Here is a 24,420-nt window from a genome sequence, read left to right as displayed (position 1 = left end):
GCAGAGTGTATTAACTCAGAGATGAGAGACTGGCAGTACAGCAGCAGAGTGTATTAACTCAGTGATGAGAGAGGCTTGCAGTACAGGAGCAGAGTGTATTTACTCAGTGATTAGAGAGGCTTGCAGTACAGGAGCTGAGTGTATTAACTCAGAGATTAGAGATGCTGGCAGTACAGGAGCAGAGTGTGTTAACTCAGTGATAAGAGAGTCTGGCAGTACAGGAGCAGAGTGTATTAACTCAGAGATTAGAGAGGCTGGCAGTACAGGAGCAGAGTGTATTAACTCAGTGATTAGAGAGTCTGGCAGTACAGGAGCAGAGTGTATTAACTCAGAGATTAGAGAGTCTGGCTGTACAGGAGCAGAGTGTATTAACTCAGTGATTAGAGAGTCTGGCAGTACAGGAGCAGAGTGTATTAACTCAGAGATTAGAGAGTCTGGCTGTACAGGAGCAGAGTGTATTAACTCAGTGATTAGAGAGTCTGGCAGTACAGGAGCAGAGTGTATTAACTCAGTGATTAGAGAGGGTGGCAGTACAGGAGCAGAGTGTATTAACTCAGTGATTAGAGAGTCTGGCAGTACAGGAGCAGAGTGTATTAACTCAGTGATTAGAGATTCTGGCAGTACAGGAGCAGAGTGTATTAACTCAGAGATGAGAGAGTCTGGCTGTACAGGAGCAGAGTGTATTAACTCAGTGATTAGAGGGTCTGGCAGTACAGGAGCAGAGTGTATTAACTCAGTGATTAGAGAGGGTGGCAGTACAGGAGCAGAGTGTATTAACTCAGAGATTAGAGAGTCTGGCTGTACAGGAGCAGAGTGTATTAACTCAGAGATTAGAGAGTCTGGCTGTACAGGAGCAGAGTGTATTAACTCAGTGATTAGAGAGTCTGGCAGTACAGGAGCAGTGTGTATTAACTCAGTGATTAGAGAGTCTGGCAGTACAGGAGCAGAGTGTATTAACTCAGTGATTAGAGAGGCTGGCAGTACAGGAGCAGAGTGTATTAACTCAGTGATTAGAGAGTCTGGCAGTACAGGAGCAGAGTGTATTAACTCAGTGATTAGAGAGGCTTGCAGTACAGGAGCAGAGTGTATTTACTCAGTGATTAGAGAGGCTTGCAGTACAGGAGCTGAGTGTATTAACTCAGAGATTAGAGAGGCTGGCAGTACAGGAGCAGAGTGTGTTAACTCAGTGATAAGAGAGTCTGGCAGTACAGTAGCAGAGTGTATTAACTCAGAGATTAGAGAGGCTGGCAGTACAGGAGCAGAGTGTATTAACTCAGAGATTAGAGATTCTGGCAGTACAGGAGCAGAGTGTATTAACTCAGAGATTAGAGAGTCTGGCAGTACAGGAGCAGAGTGTATTAACTCAGTGATTTGAGAGTCTGGCAGTACAGGAGCAGAGTGTATTAACTCAGTGATTAGAGAGTCTGGCAGTACAGGAGCAGAGTGTATTAACTCAGTGATTAGAGATTCTGGCAGTACAGGAGCAGAGTGTATTAACTCAGAGATTAGAGAGTCTGGCTGTACAGGAGCAGAGTGTATTAACTCAGAGAATAGAGAGTCTGGCAGTACAGGAGCAGAGTGTATTAACTCAGTGATTAGAGAGACTGGCAGTACAGGAGCAGAGTGTATTAACTCAGTGATTAGAGAGACTGGCAGTACAGGAGCAGAGTGTATTAACTCAGTGATTAGAGAGTCTGGCAGTACAGGAGCAGAGTGTATTAACTCAGTGATTAGAGAGGCTGGCAGTACAGGAGCAGAGTGTGTTAACTCAGTGATTGGAGAGTCTGGTAGTACAGGAGCAGTGTGTATTAACTCAGTGATTAGAGTGTCTGGCAGTACAGGAGCAGAGTGTATTAACTCAGTGATTAGAGAGACTGGCAGTACAGGAGCAGAGTCTATTAACTCAGTGATTAGAGAGGCTGGCAGTACAGGAGCAGAGTGTGTTAACTCAGTGATTGGAGAGTCTGGCAGTACAGGAGCAGTGTGTATTAACTCAGTGATTAGAGAGTCTGGCAGTACAGGAGCAGAGTGTATTAACTCAGTGATTAGAGATTCTGGCAGTACAGGAGCAGAGTGTATTAACTCAGAGATTAGAGAGTCTGGCTGTACAGGAGCAGAGTGTATTAACTCAGTGATTAGAGAGGCTGGCAGTACAGGAGCAGAGTGTATTAACTCAGAGATTAGAGAGACTGGCTGTACAGGAGCAGAGTGTATTAACTCAGAGATTAGAGAGTCTGGCTGTACAGGAGCAGAGTGTATTAACTCAGTGATTAGAGAGTCTGGCAGTACAGGAGCAGAGTGTATTAACTCAGTGATTAGAGAGGCTGGCAGTACAGGAGCAGAGTGTATTAACTCAGTGATTAGAGAGGCTGGCAGTACAGGAGCAGAGTGTATTAACTCAGTGATTAGAGAGGCTGGCAGTACAGGAGCAGAGTGTATTAACTCAGTGATTAGAGAGTCTGGCAGTACAGGAGCAGAGTGTATTAACTCAGTGATTAGAGAGGCTGGCAGTACAGGAGCAGAGTGTATTAACTCAGTGATTAGAGAGGCTGGCAGTACAGGAGCAGAGTGTATTAACTCAGTGATTAGAGATTCTGGCAGTACAGGAGCAGAGTGTATTAACTCAGAGATTAGAGAGTCTGGCTGTACAGGAGCAGAGTGTATTAACTCAGTGATTAGAGAGGCTGGCAGTACAGGAGCAGAGTGTATTAACTCAGAGATTAGAGAGACTGGCTGTACAGGAGCAGAGAGTATTAACTCAGAGATTAGAGAGTCTGGCTGTACAGGAGCAGAGTGTATTAACTCAGTGATTAGAGAGTCTGGCAGTACAGGAGCAGAGTGTATTAACTCAGTGATTAGAGAGGCTGGCAGTACAGGAGCAGAGTGTATTAACTCAGTGATTAGAGAGTCCGGCAGCACAGGAGCAGAGTGTATTAACTCAGTGATTAGAGAGTCTGTCAGTGCAGGAGCAGAGTGTATTAACTCAGAGATTAGAGAGACTGGCAGTACAAGAGCAGAGTGTATTAACTCAGTGATTAGAGAGTCTGGCAGTACAGGAGCAGAGTGTATTAACTCAGTGATTAGAGAGTCTGGCAGTACAGGAGCAGAGTGTATTAACTCAGTGATTAGAGAGTCTGGCAGTACAGGAGCAGAGTGTATTAACTCAGTGATCAGAGAGACTGGCAGTACAGGAGCAGAGTGTATTAACTCAGTGATTAGAGAGTCTGGCAGTACAGGAGCAGAGTGTATTAACTCAGTGATTAGAGAGTCTGGCAGTACAGGAGCAGAGTGTATTAACTCAGTAATTAGAGAGTCTGGCAGTACAGGAGCAGAGTGTATTAACTCAGTGGTAAGAGATTCTGGCAGTACAGGAGCAGAGTGTATTAACTCAGTGATTAGAGAGGCTGGCAGTACAGGAGCAGAGTGTATTAACTCAGTGATAAGAGATTCTGGCAGTACAGGAGCAGAGTGTATTAACTCAGTGATTAGAGATACTGGCAGTACAGGAGCAGAGTGTATTAACTCAGTGATTAGAGAGGCTGGCAGTACAGGAGCAGAGTGTATTAACTCAGTGATTAGAGAGTCTGGCAGTACAGGAGCAGAGTGTATTAACTCAGTGATTAGAGAGACTGGCAGTACAGGAGCAGAGTGTATTAACTCAGTGATTAGAGAGGCTGGCAGTACAGGAGCAGAGTGTATTAACTCAGAGATTAGAGAGTCTGGCAGTACAGGAGCAGAGTGTATTAACTCAGAGATTAGAGTCTGGCAGTACAGGAGCAGAGTATATTAACTCAGTGATTAGAGAGTCTGGCAGTACAGGAGCAGAGTATATTAACTCAGTGATTAGAGAGTCTGGCAGTACAGGAGCAGAGTATATTAACTCAGAGATTAGAGAGTCTGGCAGTACAGGAGCAGAGTATATTAACTCAGTGATTCGAGATTCTGGCAGTACAGGAGCAGAGTGTATTAACTCAGTGATTAGAGAGTCTGGCAGTACAGGAGCAGAGTATATTAACTCAGTGATTAGAGATTCTGGCAGTACAGAGCAGAGTGTATTAACTCAGAGATTAGAGAGTCTGGCAGTGCAGGAGCAGAGTATATTAACTCAGAGATTAGAGAGTCTGGCAGTACAGGAGCAGAGTATATTAACTCAGAGATTAGAGAGTCTGGCAGTACAGGAGCAGAGTATATTAACTCAGTGATTAGAGATTCTGGCAGTACAGGAGCAGAGTTTATTAACTCAGTGATTAGAGAGTCTAGCAGTACAGGAGCAGAGTGTATTAACTCTGAGATTAGATAGGCTGGCAGTACAGGAGTAGAGTGTATTAACTCAGTGATTAGAGAGACTGGCAGTACAGGAGCAGAGTTTATTAACTCAGTGATTAGAGAGTCTAGCAGTACAGGAGCAGAGTGTATTAACTCTGAGATTAGATAGGCTGGCAGTACAGGAGTAGAGTGTATTAACTCAGTGATTAGAGAGTCTGGCAGTACAGGAGTAGAGTGTATTAACTCAGTGATTAGAGAGTCTGGCAGTACAGGAGCAGAGTGTATTAACTCAGTGATTAGAGAGGCTTGCAGTACAGGAGCAGAGTGTATTAACTCAGTGATTAGAGAGTCTGGCAGTACAGGAGCAGAGTGTATTAACTCAGTGATTAGAGAGGCTTGCAGTACAGGAGCAGAGTGTATTAACTCAGTGATTAGAGAGTCAGGCAGTACAGGAGCAGAGTGTATTAACTCTGTGATTGGAGAGTCTGGCAGTACAGGAGCAGAGTGTATTAACTCTGAGATTAGAGAGGCTGGCAGTACAGGAGTAGAGTGTATTAACTCAGTGATTAGAGAGTCTGGCAGTACAGGAGCAGAGTGTATTAACTCAGTGATTAGAGAGTCTAGCAGTACAGGAGCAGAGTGTATTAACTCAGTGATTAGAGAGTCTGGCAGTACAGGAGCAGAGTGTATTAACTCAGTGATTAGAGAGGGTGGCAGTACAGGAGCAGAGTGTATTAACTCAGAGATTAGAGAGACTGGCTGTACAGGAGCAGAGTGTATTAACTCAGAGATTAGAGAGTCTGGCTGTACAGGAGCAGAGTGTATTAACTCAGTGATTAGAGAGGCTGGCAGTACAGGAGCAGAGTGTATTAACTCAGTGATTAGAGAGTCTGTCAGTGCAGGAGCAGAGTACATTAACTCTGTGATTAGAGAGGCTGGCAGTACAGGAGCAGAGTGTATTAACTCAGTGATTAGAGAGTCTGTCAGTACAGGAGCAGAGTGTATTAACTCAGAGATTAGAGAGTCTGTCAGTACAGGAGCAGAGTGTATTAACTCAGTGATTAGAGAGTCTGGCAGTACAGGAGCAGAGTGTATTAACTCAGAGATTAGAGAGTCTGGCAGCACAGAAGCAGAGTGTATTAACTCAGTGATTAGAGAGTCTGGCAGTACAGGAGCAGAGTGTATTAACTCATGGATCAGAGAGACTGGCAGTACAGGAGCAGAGTGTATTAACTCAGTGATTAGAGAGTCTGGCAGTACAGGAGCAGAGTGTATTAACTCAGTGATTAGAGAGGCTGGCAGTACAGGAGCAGAGTGTATTAACTCAGTGATTAGAGATTCTGGCAGTACAGGAGCAGAGTGTATTAGCTCAGTGATTAGAGAGTCTGGCAGTACAGGAGCAGAGTGTATTAACTCAGTGATTAGAGAGTCTGGCAGTACAGGAGCAGAGTGTATTAACTCAGTGATTAGAGAGGCTGGCAGTACAGGAGCAGAGTGTATTAACTCAGTGATTAGAGAGACTGGCAGTGCAGGAGCAGAGTGTATTAACTCAGAGATTAGAGAGACTGGCAGTACAGGAGCAGAGTGTATTAACTCAGTGATTCGAAAGTCTGGCAGTACAGGAGCAGAGTGTATTAACTCAGTGATTAGAGAGACTGGCAGTGCAGGAGCAGAGTGTATTAACTCAGAGATTAGAGAGACTGGCAGTACAGGAGCAGAGTGTATTAACTCAGTGATTAGAGAGTCTGGCAGTACAGGAGCAGAGTGTATTAACTCAGTGATTAGAGAGACTGGCAGTACAGGAGCAGAGTGTATTAACTCAGAGATTAGAGAGTCTGGCAGTACAGGAGCAGAGTGTATTAACTCAGTGATTAGAGAGACTGGCAGTACAGGAGCAGAGTGTATTAACTCAGTGATTAGAGAGTCTGGCAGTACAGGAGCAGAGTGTATTAACTCAGTGATTAGAGAGTCTGGCAGTACAGGAGCAGAGTGTATTAACTCAGAGATTAGAGAGTCTGGCAGTACAGGAGCAGAGTGTATTAACTCAGTGATTAGAGAGACTGGCAGTACAGGAGCAGAGTGTATTAACTCAGTGATTAGAGTGGCTGGCAGTACAGGAGCAGAGTGTATTAACTCAGTGATTAGAGAGGCTGGCAGTACAGGAGCAGAGTGTATTAACTCAGTGATTAGAGAGACTGGCAGTACAGGAGCAGAGTGTATTAACTCAGAGATTAGAGAGACTGGCAGTACAGGAGCAGAGTGTATTAACTCAGTGATTAGAGAGGCTGGCAGTACAGGAGCAGAGTGTATTAACTCAGTGATTAGAGAGGCTGGCAGTACAGGAGCAGAGTGTATTAACTCAGTGATTAGAGAGTCTGGCAGTACAGGAGCAGAGTGTATTAACTCAGAGATTAGAGAGTCTGGCAGTACAGGAGCAGAGTGTATTAACTCAGTGATTAGAGAGACTGGCAGTACAGGAGCAGAGTGTATTAACTCAGTGATTAGAGAGGCTGGCAGTACAGGAGCAGAGTGTATTAACTCAGTGATTAGAGAGGCTGGCAGTACAGGAGCAGAGTGTATTAACTCAGTGATTAGAGAGTTTGGCAGTACAGGAGCAGAGTGTATTAACTCAGAGATTAGAGAGACTGGCAGTACAGGAGCAGAGTGTATTAACTCAGTGATTAGAGAGGCTGGCAGTACAGGAGCAGAGTGTATTAACTCAGTGATTAGAGAGGCTGGCAGTACAGGAGCAGAGTGTATTAACTCAGTGATTAGAGAGTCTGGCAGTACAGGAGCAGAGTGTATTAACTCAGTGATTAGAGAGGCTGGCAGTGCAGGAGCAGAGTGTATTAACTCATTGATTCGAGAGGCTGGCAGTACAAGGAGCAGAGTGTATTAACTCAGTGATTAGAGATACTGGCAGTACAGGAGCAGAGTGTATTAACTCAGTGATTAGAGAGTCTGGCAGTACAGGAGCAGAGTGTATTAACTCAGTGATTAGAGAGTCTGGCAGTACAGGAGCAGAGTGTATTAACTCAGTGATTAGAGAGTCTGTCAGTGCAGGAGCAGAGTGTATTAACTCATTGATTCGAGAGGCTGGCAGTACAAGGAGCAGAGTGTATTAACTCAGTGATTAGAGAGTCTGGCAGTACAGGAGCAGAGTGTATTAACTCAGTGATTAGAGAGTCTGGCAGTACAGGAGCAGAGTGTATTAACTCAGTAATTAGAGAGTCTGGCAGTACAGGAGCAGAGTGTATTAACTCAGTGGTAAGAGATTCTGGCAGTACAGGAGCAGAGTGTATTAACTCAGTGATTAGAGATACTGGCAGTACAGGAGCAGAGTGTATTAACTCAGTGATTAGAGAGTCTGGCAGTACAGGAGCAGAGTGTATTAACTCAGTGATAAGAGATTCTGGCAGTACGGGAGCAGAGTGTATTAACTCAGTGATTAGAGAGGCTGGCAGTACAGGAGCAGAGTGTATTAACTCAGTGATTAGAGAGGCTGGCAGTACAGGAGCAGAGTGTATTAACTCAGTGATAAGAGATTCTGGCAGTACAGGAGCAGAGTGTATTAACTCAGTGATTAGAGATACTGGCAGTACAGGAGCAGAGTGTATTAACTCAGTGATTAGAGAGGCTGGCAGTACAGGAGCAGAGTGTATTAACTCAGTGATTAGATAGTCTGGCAGTACAGGAGCAGAGTGTATTAACTCAGTGATTAGAGAGACTGGCAGTACAGGAGCAGAGTGTATTAACTCAGTGATTAGAGAGGCTGGCAGTACAGGAGCAGAGTGTATTAACTCAGTGATTAGAGAGGCTGGCAGTACAGGAGCAGAGTGTATTAACTCAGTGATTAGAGAGTCTGGCAGTACAGGAGCAGAGTGTATTAACTCAGTGATTAGAGAGACTGGCAGTACAGGAGCAGAGTGTATTAACTCAGAGATTAGAGAGTCTGGCAGTACAGGAGCAGAGTGTATTAACTCAGAGATTAGAGTCTGGCAGTACAGGAGCAGAGTATATTAACTCAGTGATTAGAGAGTCTGGCAGTACAGGAGCAGAGTATATTAACTCAGTGATTAGAGATTCTGGCAGTACAGGAGCAGAGTGTATTAACTCAGTGATTAGAGAGTCTGGCAGTACAGGAGCAGAGTATATTAACTCAGAGATTAGAGAGTCTGGCAGTACAGGAGCAGAGTATATTAACTCAGTGATTAGAGATTCTGGCAGTACAGGAGCAGAGTGTATTAACTCAGTGATTAGAGAGTCTGGCAGTACAGGAGCAGAGTATATTAACTCAGTGATTAGAGATTCTGGCAGTACAGGAGCAGAGTGTATTAACTCAGTGATTAGAGAGTCTGGCAGTAAAGGAGCAGAGTATATTAACTCAGTGATTAGAGAGTCTGGCAGTGCAGGAGCAGAGTGTATTAACTCAGAGATTAGAGAGTCTGGCAGTGCAGGAGCAGAGTATATTAACTCAGTGATTAGAGAGTCTGGCAGTACAGGAGCAGAGTATATTAACTCAGAGATTAGAGAGTCTGGCAGTACAGGAGCAGAGTATATTAACTCAGTGATTAGAGATTCTGGCAGTACAGGAGCAGAGTGTATTAACTCAGTGATTAGAGAGGCTGGCAGTACAGGAGCAGATTTTATTAACTCAGTGATTAGAGAGTCTAGCAGTACAGGAGCAGAGTGTATTAACTCTGAGATTAGATAGGCTGGCAGTACAGGAGTAGAGTGTATTAACTCAGTGATTAGAGAGTCTGGCAGTACAGGAGTAGAGTGTATTAACTCAGTGATTAGAGAGTCTGGCAGTACAGGAGCAGAGTGTATTAACTCAGTGATTAGAGAGTCTGGCAGTACAGGAGCAGAGTGTATTAACTCTGAGATTAGAGAGGCTGGCAGTACAGGAGTAGAGTGTATTAACTCAGTGATTAGAGAGTCTGGCAGTACAGGAGCAGAGTGTATTAACTCAGTGATTAGAGAGTCTAGCAGTACAGGAGCAGAGTGTATTAACTCTGAGATTAGAGAGGCTGGCAGTACAGGAGTAGAGTGTATTAACTCAGTGATTAGAGAGTCTGGCAGTACAGGAGTAGAGTGTATTAACTCAGTGATTATAGAGTCTGGCAGTACAGGAGCAGAGTGTATTAACTCTGAGATTAGAGAGGCTGGCAGTACAGGAGCAGAGTGTATTAACTCTGAGATTAGAGAGGCTGGCAGTACAGGAGCAGAGTGTATTAACTCAGAGATTAGAGAGTCTGGCAGTACAGGAGCAGAGTGTATTAACTCAGAGATTAGAGAGTCTGGCAGTACAGGAGCAGAGTGTATTAACTCTGAGATTAGAGAGGCTGGCAGTACAGGAGCAGAGTGTATTAACTCTGAGATTAGAGAGGCTGGCAGTACAGGAGCAGATTGTATTAACTCAGTGATTAGAGAGTCTGGCAGTACAGGAGCAGGGTGTATTAACTCAGTGATTAGAGAGACTGGCAGTACAGGAGCAGAGTGTATTAACTCAGAGATTAGAGAGGCTGGCAGTACAGGAGCAGAGTGTATTAACTCAGTGATTATAGAGTCTGGCAGTACAGGAGCATAGTGTATTAACTCTGAGATTAGAGAGGCTGGCAGTACAGGAGCAGATTGTATTAACTCAGTGATTAGAGAGTCTGGCAGTACAGGAGCAGAGTATTAACTCAGTGATTAGAGAGTCTGGCAGTACAGGAGCAGAGTATTAACTCAGTGATTAGAGAGGCTGGCAGTACAGGAGCAGAGTGTATTAACTCAGTGATTAGAGAGACTGGCAGTACAGGAGCAGAGTGTATTAACTCAGTGATTAGAGATTCTGGCAGTAGAGGAGCAGAGTGTATTAACTCAGTGATTAGAGAGACTGGCAGTAGAGGAGCAGAGTGTATTAACTCAGAGATTAGAGAGTCTGGCAGGACAGGAGCAGAGTGTATTAACTCAGTGATTAGAGAGACTGGCAGTACAGGAGCAGAGTGTATTAACTCAGTGATTAGAGAGACTGGCAGTACAGGAGCAGAGTGTATTAACTCAGTGATTAGAGTGTCTGGCAGTACAGGAGCAGAGTGTATTAACTCAGTGATTAGAGAGGCTGGCAGTACAGGAGCAGAGTGTATTAACTCAGTGATTAAAGAGACTGGCAGTACAGGAGCAGAGTGTATTAACTCAGTGATTAGAGAGTCTGGCCGTACAGGAGCAGAGTGTATAAACTCAGTGATTAGAGAGTCTGGCAGTACAGGAGCAGAGTGTATGAACTCATAGATTCGAGAGTCTGGCAGTACAGGAGCAGAGTGTATTAACTCCGTGATTAGAGAGTCTGGCAGTACAGGAGCAGAGTGTATTAACTCAGTGATTAGAGAGACTGGCAGTACAGGAGCAGAGTGTATTAACTCAGTGATTAGAGATTCTGGCAGTACAGGAGCAGAGTGTATTAACTCAGTGATTAGAGAGTCTGGCAGTACAGGAGCAGAGTGTATTAACTCAGTGATTAGAGAGGCTGGCAGTACAGGAGCAGAGTGTATTAACTCCGTGATTAGAGAGTCTGGCAGTACAGGAGCAGAGTGTATTAACTCAGAGATTAGAGAGTCTGGCAGTACAGGAGCAGAGTGTATTAACTCAGTGATTAGAGTGTCTGGCAGTACAGGAGCAGAGTGTATTAACTCATGGATTAGAGAGACTGGCAGTACAGGAGCAGAATGTATTAACTCAGTGATTAGAGAATCTGGCAGTACAGGAGCAGAGTGTATTAACTCATTGATTAGAGAGTCTGGCAGTACAGGAGCAGAGTGTATTAACTCAGAGATTAGAGAGTCTGGCAGTGCAGGAGCAGAGTGTATTAACTCATTGATTAGAGAGTCTGGCAGTACAGGAGCAGAGTGTATTAACTCAGTGATTAGAGAGTCTGGCAGTACAGGAGCAGAGTGTATTAACTCATTGATTAGAGAGTCTGGCAGTACAGGAGCAGAGTGTATTAACTCAGAGATTAGAGAGTCTGGCAGTACAGGAGCAGAGTGTATTAACTCAGTGATTAGAGAGACTGGGAGTACAGGAGCAGAGTGTATTAACTCAGAGATTAGAGAGTCTGGCAGTACAGGAGCAGAGTGTATTAACTCAGTGATTAGAGAGTCTGGCAGTACAGGAGCAGAGTGTATTAACTCATTGATTAGAGAGTCTGGCAGTACAGGAGCAGAGTGTATTAACTCATGGATTAGAGAGACTGGCAGTACAGGAGCAGAGTGTATTAACTCAGAGATTAGAGAGTCTGGCAGTGCAGGAGCAGAGTATATTAACTCAGTGATTAGAGAGTCTGGCAGTACAGGAGCAGAGTATATTAACTCAGAGATTAGAGAGTCTGGCAGTACAGGAGCAGAGTATATTAACTCAGTGATTAGAGATTCTGGCAGTACAGGAGCAGAGTGTATTAACTCAGTGATTAGAGAGACTGGCAGTACAGGAGCAGAGTGTATTAACTCAGTGATGAGAGAGTCTAGCAGTACAGGAGCAGAGTGTATTAACTCTGAGATTAGAGAGTCTGGCAGTACAGGAGTAGAGTGTATTAACTCAGTGATTAGAGAGTCTGGCAGTACAGGAGTAGAGTGTATTAACTCTGAGATTAGAGAGGGTGGCAGTACAGGAGTAGAGTGTATTAACTCAGTGATTAGAGAGTCTGGCAGTACAGGAGCAGAGTGTATTAACTCAGTGATTAGAGTGTCTGGCAGTACAGGAGTAGAGTGTATTAACTCAGTGATTAGAGAGTCTGGCAGTACAGGAGTAGAGTGTATTAACTCAGTGATTAGAGAGTCTGGCAGAACAGGAGCAGAGTGTATTAACTCAGTGATTAGAGAGTCTGGCAGTACAGGAGCAGAGTGTATTAACTCAGTGATTGGAGAGTCTGGCAGTACAGGAGCAGAGTGTATTAACTCTGAGATTAGAGAGGCTGGCAGTACAGGAGTAGAGTGTATTAACTCAGTGATTCGAGAGTCTGGCAGTACAGGAGCAGAGTGTATTAACTCAGTGATTAGAGAGTCTAGCAGTACAGGAGCAGAGTGTATTAACTCTGAGATTAGAGAGGCTGGCAGTACAGGAGTAGAGTGTATTAACTCAGTGATTAGAGAGTCTGGCAGTACAGGAGCAGAGTGTATTAACTCAGAGATTAGAGAGTCTGGCAGTACAGGAGTAGAGTGTATTAACTCAGTGATTATAGAGTCTGGCAGTACAGGAGCAGAGTGTATTAACTCTGAGATTAGAGAGGCTGGCAGTACAGGAGCAGAGTGTATTAACTCTGAGATTAGAGAGGCTGGCAGTACAGGAGCAGATTGTATTAACTCAGTGATTAGAGAGTCTGGCAGTACAGGAGCAGAGTGTATTAACTCAGTGATTAGAGAGACTGGCAGTACAGGAGCAGAGTGTATTAACTCAGTGATTAGAGATTCTGGCAGTACAGGAGCAGAGTGTATTAACTCAGTGATTAGAGAGTCTGGCAGTACAGGAGCAGAGTGTATTAACTCAGTGATTAGAGAGGCTGGCAGTACAGGAGCAGAGTGTATTAACTCCGTGATTAGAGAGTCTGGCAGTACAGGAGCAGAGTGTATTAACTCAGAGATTAGAGAGTCTGGCAGTACAGGAGCAGAGTGTATTAACTCAGTGATTAGATTGTCTGGCAGTACAGGAGCAGAGTGTATTAACTCATGGATTAGAGAGACTGGCAGTACAGGAGCAGAGTGTATTAACTCAGTGATTAGAGAGTCTGGCAGTACAGGAGCAGAGTGTATTAACTCATTGATTAGAGAGTCTGGCAGTACAGGAGCAGAGTGTATTAACTCAGAGATTAGAGAGTCTGGCAGTACAGGAGCAGAGTGTATTAACTCATTGATTAGAGAGTCTGGCAGTACAGGAGCAGAGTGTATTAACTCAGTGATTAGAGAGTCTGGCAGTACAGGAGCAGAGTGTATTAACTCATTGATTAGAGAGTCTGGCAGTACAGGAGCAGAGTGTATTAACTCAGAGATTAGAGAGTCTGGCAGTACAGGAGCAGAGTGTATTAACTCAGTGATTAGAGAGACTGGGAGTACAGGAGCAGAGTGTATTAACTCAGAGGTTAGAGAGTCTGGCAGTACAGGAGCAGAGTGTATTAACTCAGTGATTAGAGAGTCTGGCAGTACAGGAGCAGAGTGTATTAACTCATTGATTAGAGAGTCTGGCAGTACAGGAGCAGAGTGTATTAACTCATGGATTAGAGAGACTGGCAGTACAGGAGCAGAGTGTATTAACTCAGAGATTAGAGAGTCTGGCAGTGCAGGAGCAGAGTATATTAACTCAGTGATTAGAGAGTCTGGCAGTACAGGAGCAGAGTATATTAACTCAGAGATTAGAGAGTCTGGCAGTACAGGAGCAGAGTATATTAACTCAGTGATTAGAGATTCTGGCAGTACAGGAGCAGAGTGTATTAACTCAGTGATTAGAGAGACTGGCAGTACAGGAGCAGAGTGTATTAACTCAGTGATGAGAGAGTCTAGCAGTACAGGAGCAGAGTGTATTAACTCTGAGATTAGAGAGTCTGGCAGTACAGGAGTAGAGTGTATTAACTCAGTGATTAGAGAGTCTGGCAGTACAGGAGTAGAGTGTATTAACTCTGAGATTAGAGAGTCTGGCAGTACAGGAGTAGAGTGTATTAACTCAGTGATTAGAGAGTCTGGCAGTACAGGAGCAGAGTGTATTAACTCAGTGATTAGAGTGTCTGGCAGTACAGGAGTAGAGTGTATTAACTCAGTGATTAGAGAGTCTGGCAGTACAGGAGTAGAGTGTATTAACTCAGTGATTAGAGAGTCTGGCAGAACAGGAGCAGAGTGTATTAACTCAGTGATTAGAGAGGCTGGCAGTACAGGAGCAGAGTGTATTAACTCAGTGATTGGAGAGTCTGGCAGTACAGGAGCAGAGTGTATTAACTCTGAGATTAGAGAGGCTGGCAGTACAGGAGTAGAGTGTATTAACTCAGTGATTCGAGAGTCTGGCAGTACAGGAGCAGAGTGTATTAACTCAGTGATTAGAGAGTCTAGCAGTACAGGAGCAGAGTGTATTAACTCTGAGATTAGAGAGGCTGGCAGTACAGGAGTAGAGTGTATTAACTCAGTGATTAGAGAGTCTGGCAGTACAGGAGCAGAGTGTATTAACTCAGAGATTAGAGAGTCTGGCAGTACAGGAGTAGAGTGTATTAACTCAGTGATTATAGAGTCTGGCAGTACAGGAGCAGAGTGTATTAACTCTGAGATTAGAGAGGCTGGCAGTACAGGAGCAGAGTGTATTAACTCTGAGATTAGAGAGGCTGGCAGTACAGGAGCAGATTGTATTAACTCAGTGATTAGAGAGACTGGCAGTACAGGAGCAGAGTGTATTAACTCAGTGATTAGAGAGACTGGCAGTACAGGAGCAGAGTGTATTAACTCAGTGATTATGAGTCTGGCAGTACAGGAGCAGAGTGTATTAACTCAGAGATTAGAGAGTCTGGCAGTACAGGAGCAGAGTGTATTAACTCAGTGATTAGAGAGTCTGGCAGTACAGGAGCAGAGTGTATTAACTCAGTGATTATGAGTCTGGCAGTACAGGAGCAGAGTGTATTAACTCAGAGATTAGAGAGTCTGGCAGTACAGGAGCAGAGTGTATTAACTCAGTGATTAGAGAGTCTGGCAGTACAGGAGCAGAGTGTATTAACTCAGTGATTATGAGTCTGGCAGTACAGGAGCAGAGTGTATTAACTCAGTGATTAGAGAGTCTGGCAGTACAGGAGCAGAGTGTATTAACTCAGTGATTAGAGAGACTGGCAGTACAGGAGCAGAGTGTATTAACTCAGTGATTAGAGAGTCTGGCAGTACAGGAGCAGAGTGTATTAACTCAGTGATTAGAGAGGCTGGCAGTACAGGAGCAGAGTGTATTAACTCAGAGATTAGAGAGACTGGCAGTACAGGAGCAGAGTGTATTAACTCAGTGATTAGAGAGACTGGCAGTACAGGAGCAGAGTGTATTAACTCAGTGATTAGAGAAACTGGCAGTACAGGAGCAGAGTGTATTAACTCAGTGATTAGAGAGTCTGGCAGTACAGGAGCAGAGTGTATTAACTCAGTGATTAGAGAGACTGGCAGTACAGGAGTAGAGTGTATTAACTCAGTGATTAGAGAGACTGGCAGTACAGGAGTAGAGTGTATTAACTCAGTGATTAGAGAGTCTGGCAGTACAGGAGCAGAGTGTATTAACTCAATGATTAGAGAGGCTGGCAGTACAGGAGCAGAGTGTATTAACTCAGTGATTAGAGAGTCTGGCAGTACAGGAGCAGAGTGTATTAACTCAGAGATTAGAGAGGCTGGCAGTACAGGAGCAGAGTGTATTAACTCAGTTATTAGAGAGGCTGGCAGTACAGGAGTAGAGTGTATTAACTCAGTGATTAGAGAGTCTGGCAGTACAGGAGCAGAGTGTATTAACTCAGTGATTAGAGAGACTGGCAGTACAGGAGCAGAGTGTATTAACTCAGAGATTAGAGAGACTGGCAGTACAGGAGCAGAGTGTATTAACTCAGTGATTAGAGAGTCTGGCAGTACAGGAGCAGAGTGTATTAACTCAGTGATTAGAGAGGCTTGCAGTACAGGAACAGAGTGTATTAACTCAGTGATTAGAGAGACTGGCATTACAGGAGCAGAGTGTATTAACTCAGAGATTAGAGAGTCTGGCAGTACAGGAGCAGAGTGTATTAACTCAGTGATTAGAGTGTCTGGCAGTACAGGAGCAGAGTGTATTAACTCAGAGATTAGAGAGTCTGGCTGAAGAGGAGCAGAGTGTATTAACTCAGTGATTGGAGAGTCTGGCAGTACAGGAGCAGAGTGTATTAACTCAGAGATTTGAGAGTCTGGCAGTACAGGAGCAGAGTGTATTAACTCAGTGATTAGAGATTCTGGCAGGACAGGAGCAGAGTGTATTAACTCCGTTGATTAGAGAGTTTGGCAGAAAAAGCAGTGTTCTTTTCACGAGGAGTCTTTCATTTTCCTCTAGATTGAGAAGCTCAGAGTAACTCGACTCAGAAAGGGCGTGAATTTCTTGTATGGAGCAGGATAGTTTTCTAGAGCAGTCTGTCCAAGAACCAACTAGAATCTCGCAGACTTACGGAAGGTGGCCATTCAGCCCATCATGGATTTACCTGCTCTCCAGATGACCATTTCACGTAATACCATTCCCCTGCCTTCCCCCCATAACCCTGCATATTCTTCGTTTTCAATTTAACTGTCTAATGCCCTAAACAAAATGTCAGGGGAATGGATCAAGTATCAGTAGGAGAGCATTTAGGGGATTGTGATCATTGTATCATAAAGTTTAGGCTGACTATGTTAAAGGACAAAGAACAATCCAGAGTAAGAATTATTAACTGGGGGAAGGTCAACTTCAATGGGGTAAGAATGGAGCTAGGGCGAATAAATTGGAGTCAAAAGCTTTCAGGAAAAGTGGGCCATGAACAATCGGCTACATTCAGAGAAGAGATAGTTCGGGCCCAGTCAAGGTATGTTCCCTCCAAGGGGAAAAGTAGGGCAAACCAATCCAGAGATCCCTGGATGACAAAAGAGGTCGAGATTACAATAAAGAAGAAAAAGTGTGCTTCTGACAAATTCCAGATAGAAAATACTATTGAGAACCAGGCTGAATATAAAAGGTTCAGAGGGGAAGTGAAAAAGCAAATAAGTGAAGCAAAGAGAGAGCATGAAAAGAGACTGGCAGCTAGCATGAAAGGAAATCCCCAAGTTTTCAATAGGCATATAAATAGTAAAAGGGTTGTAAAAGGAGGAGTGGGGTCGATTAGGGATCAGAAAGGGGATTTACACATGGAGGCAGGGGGCATAGCTGAGGTATTAAAATTAATACTTTGCATCTGTCTTTACCAAGGAAGGAGATGCAACCCAGGCAATAGTGAAAGAGGAAGTAAGTCAGACACTAGAAGGGTTTAAAATTGATAAAGAGGAAGTATTAGATAGGCTGTCTGTACTTAAAGTGGATAAAGCACCAGGACTAGATGAGATGCATCCAAGGAGACTGAGGGAAGTGAGGGTGGAAATTGCAGAGGCACTGGCCATAATTTTTCAGTCTTACTTACACTCGGTTGGTGCCAGAGAACTGGAGAATTGCAAACGTTACACCCTTGTTCAAAAAAGGGTGTAAAGATAAGCCCAGCAACTAGAGGCAGTCAGTTTAACGTCAGTGGTGGGAAAACTTCGAGAAAATATAATTCGGGACAAAATCAATAGTCACATGGACAAATGTGAGTTAATTAAGGAAAGCCAGCAGGGATTTCTTCCGGGAAAATCATGTTTAACTAACTTGCTGGAGTTTTTTCAGGAGGTAACAGAGAGGGTTGTGAGCCAACCTGGAAGCTCATGCAATAAAAGGGACAGTAGCAACATGGATACAGAATTGGCTGAGTGATAGGAGACAGAGAGTAGTGGTTAATGGATGTTTTTCAGGCTGGAGGAAGATTTGTAATGGAGTTCCCCAGGGATCAGTGTTGGGACCCTTGCTTTTCCTGATATATATTAATGACCTAGACCTTGGTGTACAGGGCACAATCTCAAAGTTTGCAGATGATACAAAACTTGGAAGCATTGTGAACTGTGAGGAGGATAGTGTAGAACTTCAAAAGAACATCAACTAGTTGGTGGAATGGGCAGACAGGTGGCAGATGAAGTTCAATACAGAGAAATGTGAAGTGATTCATTTTGACATGAAGAACATGGAGAGATAATATAGAATAAAGGGTACAATTCTAAAGGGGGTTCAGGAGCAGAGGGACCTGGGTGGAGATGTGTATAAATCACTGAGTCATCCTCTATGATCTGCATTGATTGCTAGGCCCCTCATGCTTCAAATCTAAAATGATCATTCTCTTTTAACGCCTCCAGTTTCTCATCCTTTGCTATCTGAAACCTTTCAAAGTGACACAACCTCTCACCAGAAATATCTGATTCTCTTGAAGCTCCAAATTGTCAGTTTCGCATTGGTGTCCGTCATTTTAGGATCCAATCTATGATATATTCCTAAACACCACTCTTTTTATTCCTTCCTCTCCTACCCACACGGACTGCTTCAGTATCTGAGGAGTCACGAATGGTGCTGAACATTGTGCAATCATCAGCGAACATCCCCACTTCTGACCTTCTGATTGAAGGAAGGTCAGAAGTTGCTGAAGAAATAACGTTCCCCTCAATAATAAGTATACCGTTTTGGATACGGTTGAGGGGGGGACCTACCAGGGGAAAGCCACAGCGGCCAGGTCTCTGGCACTGAGCCTGGCTCAGTGGCTCAGAAGGGAAGGGGGAAGAATAGGAGAGCGATAGTGATAGGAGATTCAATGGTTAGAGGAACAGACAGGAGATTCTGTGGTCGCGAACGAGACTCCCGGATGGTATGTTGCCTCCCAGGTGCCAGGGTCAGGGATGTCTCGGATTGAGTCGACAGGATTCTTAAGGGGGAGGGGGAGCAGCCAGAAGTCGTGGTAGACATCAGTACCAATGACATAGCTAGGAAAAGGGATGAGGATCTGAAAAGCGAATATAGGGAGTTAGGTTGGAAGCTGAAAGGCAGGACGAGCAGAGTAGTAATCTCAGGATTGATACCGGTGCCACGTGCTAGTGAGGCTAGAAACAGGGAGCGAGTGCAGCTGAACACGTGGCTACAGAACTGGTGTAGGAGGGAGGGCTTCAGATATGTGGATCATTGGGATACCTTCTGGGGAAGGTGGGACCTGTACAAGAAGGACGGGTTGCATCTGAACTGGAGGGGCACCAATATCCTGGGCGGGAGGTTTGCTAGAGCTCTTCGGGAGGGTTTAAACTAGTTTGGCAGGGGGATGGGAACCGGAGCTACGGATCAGTGGATGGGGTAGCTGTTGAACAGGCAGATACAGAGTGCAGAGAGTCTGTGAGGAAGGTTAGACAGTTGACAGGGCAAAGTTGCAGCCAGTATGATGGGTTGAAATGTGTCAGGAATAAGGGTGATGAACTTAGAGCATGGATCAGTACTTGGAGCTACAATGTTGTGGCCATTACGGAGACTTGGATAACACAGGGGCAGGAATGGATGTTGGATGTTCCGGGGTTTAGATGTTTCAAAAGGAATAGGGAGGGAGGTAAAAGAGGTGGGGGAGTGGCATTGCTAATCAGGGATAGTATCACAGCTGCAGAAAGGGAGGTCGTCGAGGAGGGTTTGTCTACTGAGTCATTATGGGTGGAAGTCAGAAACAGGAAAGGAGCAGTCACTTTGTTGGGAGTTTTCTATAGACCCCCCAATAGCAACAGAGACACGGAGGAACAGATTGGGAGGCAGATTTTGGAAAAGTGCAGAAGTAACAGGGTTGTTGTCATGGGTGACTTCAACTTCCCTAATATTGATTGGAACCTCCTTAGTGCAAATAGTTTGGATGGAGCAGTTTTTGTCAGGTGTGTCCAGGAAGGTTTCCTGACTCAATATGTAGATAGGCCGACTAGAGGGGAGACTATGTTGGACTTGGTGCTTGGCAATGAACCAGGCCAGGTGGCAGATCTCTCGGTGGGAGAGCATTTCGGTGATAGTGATCACAACTCCCTGACCTTTACTATCGTCATGGAGAGGGACAGGAGCAGACGGGATGGGAAAATATTTAATTGGGGGAGGGGGAATTACAATGTTATTAGGCAGGAACTGGGGAGCATTAATTGGGAACAGATGTTCTCAGGGAAATGCACGACAGAAATGTGGAGGTTGTTTAGGGAGCACTTGCTGCGACTGCTGGATAGGTTTGTCCCGATGAGGCAAGGAAGGGATGGTAGGGTGAAGGAACCTTGGATGACAAGAGATGTGGAACAGCTAGTCAAGAGGAAGAAGGAAGCTTACTTAAGGTTGAGGAAGAAAGGATCAGACAGGGCTCTAGAAGGTTTCAAGGTAGCCAGGAAGGAACTGAAGAATGGACTTAGGAGAGCTAGAAGGGGACATGAAAAAGTCTTGGCGGGTAGGATTAAGGAAAATCCCAAGGTGTTCTACACTTATGTGAGGAACAAGAGGATGGCCAGAGTGAGGGTCGGGCCGATCAGAGATAGTGGAGGGAACTTGTGCCTGGAGTCGGAGGAGGTAGGGGAGGTCCTAAATGAATACTTTGCTTCAGTATTAACTAGTGAGAGGGACCTGGTCGTTTGTGAGGACAGCGTGGAACAGGCTGATATGCTCAAACAGGTTGAGGTTAAGAGGGAGGATGTGCTGGAAATTTTGAATGATATGAGGATAGATAAGTCCCCGGGGCCAGACAGGATATACCCAAGGATATTACGGGAAGCGAGGGAAGAGATTGCCGCGCCTTTGGCGATGATCTTTGCGTCTTCACTGTCCACTGGAGTAGTATCGGATGATTGGAGGGTGGCAAATGTTGTTCCCTTGTTCAAGAAAGGGAATAGGGATAACCCTGGGAATTATAGACCAGTCAGTCTTACGTCGGTAGTGGGCAAATTATTGGAGAGGATTCTGAGAGACAGGATTTATGATTATTTGGAAAAGCATGGTTTGATTAGAGACAGTCAGCATGGCTTTGTGAGGGGCAGATCATGCCTCACAAGCCTTATTGAATTCTTTGAAGATGTGACAAAACACAGTGATGAAGGAAGAGCAGTGGATGTGGTGTATATGGATTTTAGCAAGGCATTTGATAAGGTTCCCCATGGTAGGCTCATTCAGAAAGTGAGGAGGCATGGGATTCAGGGAAAGTTGGCTGTCTGGATACAGAATTGGCTGGCCCATAGAAGTCAGAGGGTGGTAGTAGATGGAAAGTATTCAGCATGGAGCTCGGTGACCAGTGGTGTTCCACAGGGATCTGTTCTGGGACCTCTGCTCTTTGTGATTTTTATAAATGACTTGGATGAGGAAGTGGAAGGCTGGGTTAGCAAGTTTGCCGATGACATGAAGGTTGCTGGAGTTGTGGATAGTGTGGAAGGCTGTTGTAGGTTGCAACGGGACATTGACAGGATGCAGAGCTGGGCTGAGAAGTGGCAGATGGAGTTCAACCTGGAAAAGTGTAAAGTGATTCATTTTGGAAGGTCGAATTTGAATGCAGAATACAGGCTTAAAGACAGGATTCTTGGTAGTGTGGAGGAACAGAGGGATCTTGGGGTCCATGTCCATAGATCGCTCAAAGTTGCCACCCAAGTTGATAGGGTTGTTAAGAAGGCGTATGGTGTGTTGGCTTTCATTAACAGGGGGATTGAGTTTAAGAGCCGTGAGGTTATGCTGCAGCTCTATAAAGCCCTGGTTAGACCACACTTGGAATATTGTGTTCAGTTCTGGTCGCTCATTATAGGAAGGATGTGGAAGCTATAGAGAGGGTGCAGAGGAGATTTAACAGGATGCTGCCTGGACTGGAGGGCATGTCTTACGAAGAAAGAACAAAGAACAAAGAAAATTACAGCACAGGAACAGGCCCTTCGGCCCTCCAAGCCTGCGCCAATCCAGATCCTCTATCTAAACATGTTGCCTATTTTCTAAGGGTCTGTATCACTTTGCTTCCTGCCCATTCATGTATCTGTCTAGATACATCTTAAAAGACGCCATCGTGCCCGCGTCTACCACCTCCACTGGCAACGCGTTCCAGGCACCCACCACCCTCTGCGTAAAGAACTTTCCACGCATATCCCCCCTAAACTTTTCCCCTCTCACTTTGAACTCGTGACCCCTAGTAATTGAATCCCCCACTCTGGGAAAAAGCCTCTTGCTATCCACCCTGTCTATACCTCTCATGATTTTGTACACCTCAATCAGGTCCCCCCTCAACCTCCGTCTTTCTAATGAAAATAATCCTAATCTACTCAACCTCTCTTCATAGCTAGCGCCCTCCATACCAGGCAACATCCTGGTGAACCTCCTCTTCACCCTCTCCAAAGCATCTACATCCTTTTGGTAATGTGGCGACCAGAACTGCACGCAGTATTCCAAATGTGGCCGAACCAAAGTCCTATACAACTGTAACATGACCTGCCAACCCTTGTACTCAATACCCCGTCCGATGAAGGAAAGCATGCCGTATGCCTTCTTGACCACTCTATTGACCTGCGTTGCCACCTTCAGGGAACAATGGACCTGAACACCCAAATCTCTCTGGACATCAATTTTCCCAGGACTTTTCCATTTACTGTATAGTTCACTCTTGAATTGGATCTTCCAAAATGCATCACCTTGCATTTGCCCTGATTGAACTCCATCTGCCATTTCTCTGCCCAACTCTCCAATCTATCTATATTCTGCTGTATTCTCTGACAGTCCCCTTCACTATCTGCTACTCCACCAATCTTAGTGTCGTCTGCAAACTTGCTAATCAGACCACCTATACTTTCCTCCAAATCATTTATGTATATCACAAACAACAGTGGTCCCAGCACGGATCCCTGTGGAACACCACTGGTCACACGTCTCCATTTTCATAAACTCCCTTCCACTACTACTCTCTGTCTCCTGTTGCCCAGCCAGTTCTTTATCCATCTAGCTAGTACACCCTGGACCCCATGCAACTTCACTTTCTCCATCAGCCTACCATGGGGAACCTTATCAAACGCCTTACTGAAGTCCATGTATCTGACATCTACAGCCCTTCCCTCATCAATCAACTTTGTCACTTCCTCAAAGAATTCTATTAAGTTGGTAAGACATGACCTTCCCTGCACAAAACCATGTTGCCTATCACTGATAAGCCCATTTTCTTCCAAATGGGAATAGATCCTATCCCTCAGTATCTTCTCCAGCAGCTTCCCTACCACTGACGTCAGGCTCACCGGTCTATAATTACCTGGATTATCCCTGCTACCCTTCTTAAACAAGGGGACAACATTAGCAATTCTCCAGTCCTCCGGGACCTCACCCGTGTTTAAGGATGCTGCAAAGCTATCTGTTAAGGCCCCAGCTATTTCCTCTCTCGCTTCCCTCAGTAACATGGGATAGATCCCATCCGGACCTGGGGACTTGTCCACCTTAATGCCCTTTAGAATACCCAACACTTCCTCCCTCCTTATGCCGACTTGACCTGGAGTAATCAAACATCTGTCCCTAACCTCAACATCTGTCATGTCCCTCTCCTCGGTGAATACCAATGCAAAGTACTCGTTTAGAATCTCACCCATTTTCTCTGACTCCACGCATAACTTTCCTCCTTTGTCCTTTAGTGGGCCAATCCTTTCTCTAGTTACCCTCTTTCTCCTTATATATGAATAAAAGGCTTTGGGATTTTCCTTAACCCTGTTTGCTAAAGATATTTCATGACCCCTTTTAGCCCTCTTAATTCCTCGTTTCAGATTGGTCCTACATTCCCGATATTCTTTCAAAGCTTCGTCTTTCTTCAGCCGCCCAGACCTTATGTATGCTTCCTTTTTCCTCTTAGCTCGTCTCACAATTTCACCTGCCATCTATGGTTCCCTAATCTTGCCATTTCTATCCCTCATTTTCACAGGAACATGTCTCTCCTGAACGCTAATCAACCTCTCTTTAAAAGCCTCCCACATATCAAATGTGGATTTACCTTCAAACAGCTGCTCCCAATCTACATTCCCCAGCTCCTGCTGAATTTTGGTATAGTTGGCCTTCCCCCAATTTAGCACTCTTCCTTTAGGACCACTCTCGTCTTTGTCCATGAGTATTTTAAAGCTTACGGAATTGTGATCACTATTCCCAAAGTAGCCCCCTACTTGGGCTGATAAGTGGCAAGTAACATTCACGCCACACAAGTGCCAGGCAATGACCATCTCCAACAAGAGAGAATCTAACCATCTCCCCTTGACATTCAATAGCATTACCATCGCTGAATCCCCCACTATCAACATCCTGGGGCTTACCATTGACCAGAAACTGAACTGGAGTAGCCATATAAATACCGTGGCTACAAGAGCAGGTCAGAGGCTAGGAATCCTGAGGCGAGTAACTCACCTCCTGACTCCCCAAAGCCTGTCCACCATCTACAAGGCACAAGTCAGGAGTGTGATGGAATACTCTCCACTTGCCTGGATGGGTGCAGCTCCAACAACACTCAAGAAGCTCGACACCATCCAGTACAAGGCAGCCCGCTTGATTGACACCCCATCTACAAACATTCACTCCCTCCACCACCGA

At 44.9% G+C, this 24,420-nt stretch overlaps 1 protein-coding gene across 1 annotated transcript in view; it reads left to right on the top strand.

The window, feature by feature from the left end:
* Window positions 1-24,420, top strand: part of LOC137367185 (MAM domain-containing glycosylphosphatidylinositol anchor protein 2-like) — a 1,446,177-nt gene that overhangs the window by 1,413,049 nt on the left and 8,708 nt on the right. The window lies entirely within an intron of this gene.

The sequence above is a fragment of the Heterodontus francisci genome, chromosome 3 (genome assembly GCF_036365525.1).
Source record: "Heterodontus francisci isolate sHetFra1 chromosome 3, sHetFra1.hap1, whole genome shotgun sequence".
In the NCBI taxonomy this organism is placed as follows: Eukaryota; Metazoa; Chordata; class Chondrichthyes; order Heterodontiformes; family Heterodontidae; genus Heterodontus; species Heterodontus francisci.
Note: the sequence above shows the minus strand (reverse complement) of the source record. Positions and strands in the feature narration are given on the sequence as shown.